Raw genomic sequence first — 6,000 nt, forward strand, 5'->3', positions numbered from 1 at the left:
TGTGCAAGACCAGGACCAAGACCAAGACCAAGACCAAGACCAAGACTGGGTGTGCAAGACCAAGACCAAGACCAAGACCACTCCGGTCTTGGTCTTGGTCTTGCATTTGCTCATCACTAGAGATCAGCAATTGGAACGAAATTTTCAGGATTAATAGCTCTTCGGCTTACAATAAAAATGAGAAAAAATAAAATATTCCATTTGCACATACAGAGGAGGGACGGGTGTCTTGATCCTTAAAGTTGTCCAAATGGGACAAAACTTACAAATTTTAATTCAAGTAGTATTCTGAGAACAATTTTTTTCCTATTCCTTTAGGGAGCAGAAGGGCATAGTCCTCCGCATAAAATCCTTCGGCTCTTGAGTTTAACCTAGAAGGAATTGAGTGGATGGAACGAAACTTGAAGATTCATAGCTCTTCAATCTACAAGAAAAACGCGAAAAAATAAAAAAAAATCCATTTGCACAAAGGGGTACAAAGGCATGACCCTCAAAAATTGTCCAAATGGAACAGTAGCCGGACCATAGGATTTTATGGAAGAATATGCCCTCTTTGCCCCCTCCACATAGAACTGAAAAAAAAACTTTAAAAAATATTCCTGCTCTCAGGGTGTTACACAGATTAAAATTTGTGAGTTTCTTCACATTTGGACAATATTTTATGGTCATGCCCCACGTATCCTTTTGTATATGTAAATGAAAAAAGTTCTTTTTTCGCATTTTTATTGCAAGCTGAAAAACTATGAATCCTGCAAGTTTCGTTTCAGTCACTCAACTCCTTCTAGGCTAGATCCAGTCCCTGTTCTTAGGATTTTATGGGGGAGTATGCCCCATCTGCCCCCTCCAAATAGGAATAGAAAAAAAAATTAAAAACCATCTAGACCTATGTTTTCAGGATGTTAGACAGATTAAAATTTGCAAGTTTTATCCTGTTTGAACAATCTTTTAGGGTAATATCCCTATCCCGCATTTGTATTCGCAAACGGAAACTTTTATTTTATCGCGTTTCTGTTGCAAGCTGAAGAGCTATGAATCCTGCAAATTTCGTTCCAATCACTCAAGTCCTTCTAGACTATACCCAAGAGCCGAACTATAGGATTTTATGGGGGAATATGCCCCTTTACTCCTTCCAAATAGGAATAGAAAAAAATTTAAAATGTCTCTTCTCAGGACATTACAGAGATTAATATTTGTAAGCTTTTAATTTACTAATAGAGATTAATATTTTTTTAGAATCATGTTCCCCGTCCCCCCTTTGTATGTACAAAGGGAAAATGTTAATTTTTTCGCAATTTTATTGTAGCCTGAAGAGCTACGAATCCTGCAAGTTTCGTTCCAATCACTCAACTCCTTCTAGGTTAGACCCAATACCCGAACCCTTAAACCAATACATTATTTTACAGTTGATAAGCTCAAATAATAAAGGTCAAGATTCGGGAAAGTATCATCAGACCCATTTTGCTATCATCTATCCTGGCATTTGCCTGGTAAGATACGGGAAGAACAGAATTTTTACCTGCGTCCTGCGTGCAAGCAATTACCGTAATTTTTTTCCCACATGCAGATTCAATGGGGGGAACCAGTGGTTTACCAGCAGACTCGTTTGAGTAAAAAAAAAAAAAAAAAAAAAAAAAGGCTAATTATTCACTACCATTAACAATTCATCTTTAGATTAAAAGATATAATAGAGGACAATTAATATTTATTTTAATTTAAAGACGTGAAAAGAAATATACAATGAACTAAAAGAGTCGACTAGCGAAATAAGCTTAAGTGAAAATAATCGTCTTCATGCTCACGTTCACCAGTATTAAGTATACAATAGGTGTAATGAAACTAATGAGGCTGTGAAACAAGTAATCGCGGTAATAATGTAAAAAGATTCCTAACACCATCGCCAAGTAGCGAGTTATCACATACTGAACCAAGGAGCCTAACCTCTCTTGTGTATGTTAATGTGCTAGCAAGGACCAAGTATAGCAAACGCATTTGTGAGCACAGCACACATACAACACTTAAAGGGTTGACGGAAGTTCTCACTTTCGGAGGGCAAACTTGATTTTTGAACCTCATTCATCATCTTTTCTTTCGTTTTCACTTTCATTTGGGTTTCGGCCCTAGGATACTTCATCACGATGACGGACTCTGGCAACTCACATGGACAATCGAATCTCGGTCGACATACTGGCTTACCACAAACTCTTCAGTCTAATTCAAGCACTTCTCTAACACACCCGACATACCGAGTACCATCTACTCGCACCCGGCATTTCTCATGGGGAAACGAGCCTTTGTCGACTACATCTAAAAATCGGCATCCATCTAACGAGTCTATACAGTCTGCTAAACGAATACAGTCCCGTTCACCTCTAGCTTCAATGGATATCGAGGTCGATCCACAACATAACTCTGCTACGGTGTCTTCAAATTTAATTTCAACAGAAGCTAATATTGATTTTCTTTAGCACTGCCTTCTCACTGACTGCGTCGCTAAATACACCAATCCAAAAATGATCTTTCTCCAAATAATGAAGTATGTTCCTCGGGTACGGGGCATTCTAGCTCAAATAGTTAAAATCAAAAATGACTTCATTCTTAAATCGAAAGATCCAAATTTTGGGATAACTATACGCAATAAAGCCTCTTACGAAATCTTTGGTAAGAATGCTAAACTGTCGAAGCTAACAAACAAACGACAGAAGAAGCCTCCACCACCTAGAAAGCCACCCTTTATATCGGTTGTAATAAAAGGTGTATCACCCGAATTAACGGATGCGGAAATTCAGGAGGAACTTTAAAAAAAGAAAGAATCTCAGTCGACAAATGCATTCGCATTAGAAATAATAATGGTCCGACATATCTAGTCCGCGTTCTACCGCAGCGACAGGACACAATTGATTACCTTCTTTGATTTGGTGCATCTATCTATAAGTGAATACATCGTGTTGAACCGTCTAAGACTAACGGACCACTACCGATCCGCTGTGAAAAGTGCCAAATATACAATGACCACACTACAGCCAACTGTCCTAATCAACCGAAATGTGGTTATTGTTCGGGGCTTCATGACACTAAACCTTGTCCTAATCTCAAAGGGCAACCTAAATGTGGTAGTGAACTTCATCCTACGTACAGCTATCGTTGCAAAGCAAAACCAGTCCCAAAACCTAAACGACCGGAATTAACTGTACCATTTAAAACCACAAACACTACAGTTCAACCTAACCAATTCATATTACCTCCACTCAAAGTAGAATATTTTCTCCGTTTCACCAGTTTAAGTATTTCAAAACATCTTTCCATTCCAGAGAGCCCATATTACCCAACATATCATTTCTGCCGCAAAATCAATTTTTCACATAAATCTTCATGCCACCTGTTCCAACAATTATGTTCATTTCCATATTGGATCTCTGGAAACTGCAGTATACTTATACTTTTCATTATGGGGATTAGTTTCCTCTTTGTTAATATCTGATCATTTTTTCAACACAGAAGATTATTAGAAGCTCTGTTACTCGAGGAACATATCAATGTACTTGCACTCAATGAAACTGCATTGAAACCAAATATGTTAGCTCACATTCCTGGATATCTGTTACTACGTCATGATTATCACGACCACATGTCTCGTGGCCAAGGTGGAGACGCAATAGGACATTCTCCAAAATATCCAATTAGAACATATAGCCCACAAGCTTTCGATAATATCCCGCAGTACCTTCTTTGTTCCATATACTTCCCGTCAGTAACCATAAATTTCAGCACAATATATATATTAGATCACGCCAACCTTTACCTTTAGAATATTTCAGATACATAACGAATGCTTTTTCCAATATCATTATCATGGCAGATATTAATATGCATAGTTGGAGTGCTCGAGAAAAAGATGAATTTCAACAGTATATAACTGACCATCTTCAGCTCTATATTCATGTTCTTCCTTAGTACACCAGGCCTTTAAGCCAAACTACGCCAGATATTGTCATTGCATCTCTGGATCTCATTAATAAGTGCCAGCTTCAGGCGCTCGATTCTATTGGTACTGACCATCATCCAGTGAAACTAACGTTAACACATGGACTTTCAACTCGTCCTGTTATTGCGCCTCGCTCCGTCTTGAGATATGATAAGGCTCATTGGCCTGAATTCCGACAAGAAATTGAGGATACTCTTCATAGTGTAACACCACCTACCAATGACACAGATCTCGCTTCTTGTCTCAATACTATCACTACTGCAATACAACGCAGCTCTCAACTTCACATTCCAATAGACCTAATACATCCTTATAAAACGAAATTGTCTCCAACCTACCTTGCACTTGCACAGAAAGCGCGACAACATCTTTGCGACTATTATCGAACAGGGAACCGTGAACCTTTTCAGCACCACCGTCAATGGCAACGAACAGTTAAGAACTATCTGGATGCGTATAAACGTAGAAATAGGATTAATACATGTAACAACTTATCTGAGGACGCACATCCTTCTCGATATTGGAAGCGTTTCAATCAACTTGCTGGAAAGAACACCAAAACTACCTATCCTCTCATTGACCATGGCACACCTCTCTTTTCGGATCAAGATAAAGCGAACGCCTTTGCTACTCAGTTACAGACAGTATTTACTCCATCCGCCGCTTCCACACGTTCAGAACGGATAAATATATCTAGCATCCATGCTCTGCAGCCTTCTACAGAGCATGTCATTGATCCGGAGCATCCTCTTACCCACCCAACACAAGTACATACTGATCATGTGTAAAGAATGTTCCTCGAGGTACATTGGAATGTACATGATAGGTACGTGAATAGAGCAATCATGTGAAATACACATGTAAGGAATAAGGTTACTTCCGCCCAAAAGTACGTGCATGACACATACCGAGGAATGTATCTATTATGTGTATATCACGTACCGTGTATGTACTTGACACATTTACTTGGCATTGGCATGTGCCAGGAATGTACTAGGCATGTCAGTAATGTTCCTTAGGGCAGTGCTATGCAACTGGGGGTGCGAGTACTAAAACCTTAACGCTTCATTTTTACGTTCGAATTTACAAGCTTGTACTTTAAAAAAAAGCCAAGCAACTAACTCTGAAAATATATGCCCTCCTCCGGCATCTGTGTGGCAATTTAACTAGCTATTAAAATACTACAGTAACATTTACGAGCGACCGAGCTCTAACCTATAATCTTAGCATTCAAACCTTTGATTTACGGTTATTTGTGATTTCACGTTTATAACAAAGACAAATATTTTGAAAAGAGTGTAGTTTAAATAAATTACTGAAATAAATATTTTTCACAAAGTTTATCCTTTTAAATTATTGTTCAAAGGCCTTTGCCTTTAGTAAGCCTTCTCCGAAATACATGCAAATGAATTGTGCTGCCATCTTTGGAGCTCTTTTAAAATACACATATATGTTTCTCGACAATGAGATCTCAGAAACTACAGGCTCTAGAAAGATGACGTTTTCACTGATCGATTGCAAATTTCATGTAGATTGTCCAGTTCTAATTGAATATTTAAAAAACATGGGCACTATTTCTTTAGTACATTTTTACGGGTACATTGGAAGTGTTGAACTTTCAAAAAAATAAAATAAAACATCACATCCTAATCATTACACATTCCAACACCACACTGTTGTATATAGCGGCGGCATTTGTTTCATAGCCAAATACTAATGGAAAAGGAAGGATAACCATTTCCTGAAGGATGTCTATATTATCAGGCTGAATTTCTTTAAGGAGTTAGTTTATACTTAAACTTACGTCTTCCCGAAAATTTTATTTAACGTCTAGTTTTAACGTACAGGTTTTGAACTAATTCTCTGCTGTGTAACGTCACAATATAACCATCAATGCTAATTTTATGAGGACAATTCTGCCAGTGGGGTTTAGAATGTTACAACCTAGAGAACGCATCAAACGTCAGAAAATTGCAAAATGACACACACAATATATTACAATGTGGCTAAACTCAGAA

Source organism: Thermobia domestica, chromosome 3, assembly GCF_964235325.1.
Source record: "Thermobia domestica chromosome 3, izTheDome1.hap1.1, whole genome shotgun sequence".
Taxonomy (NCBI): Eukaryota; Metazoa; Arthropoda; class Insecta; order Zygentoma; family Lepismatidae; genus Thermobia; species Thermobia domestica.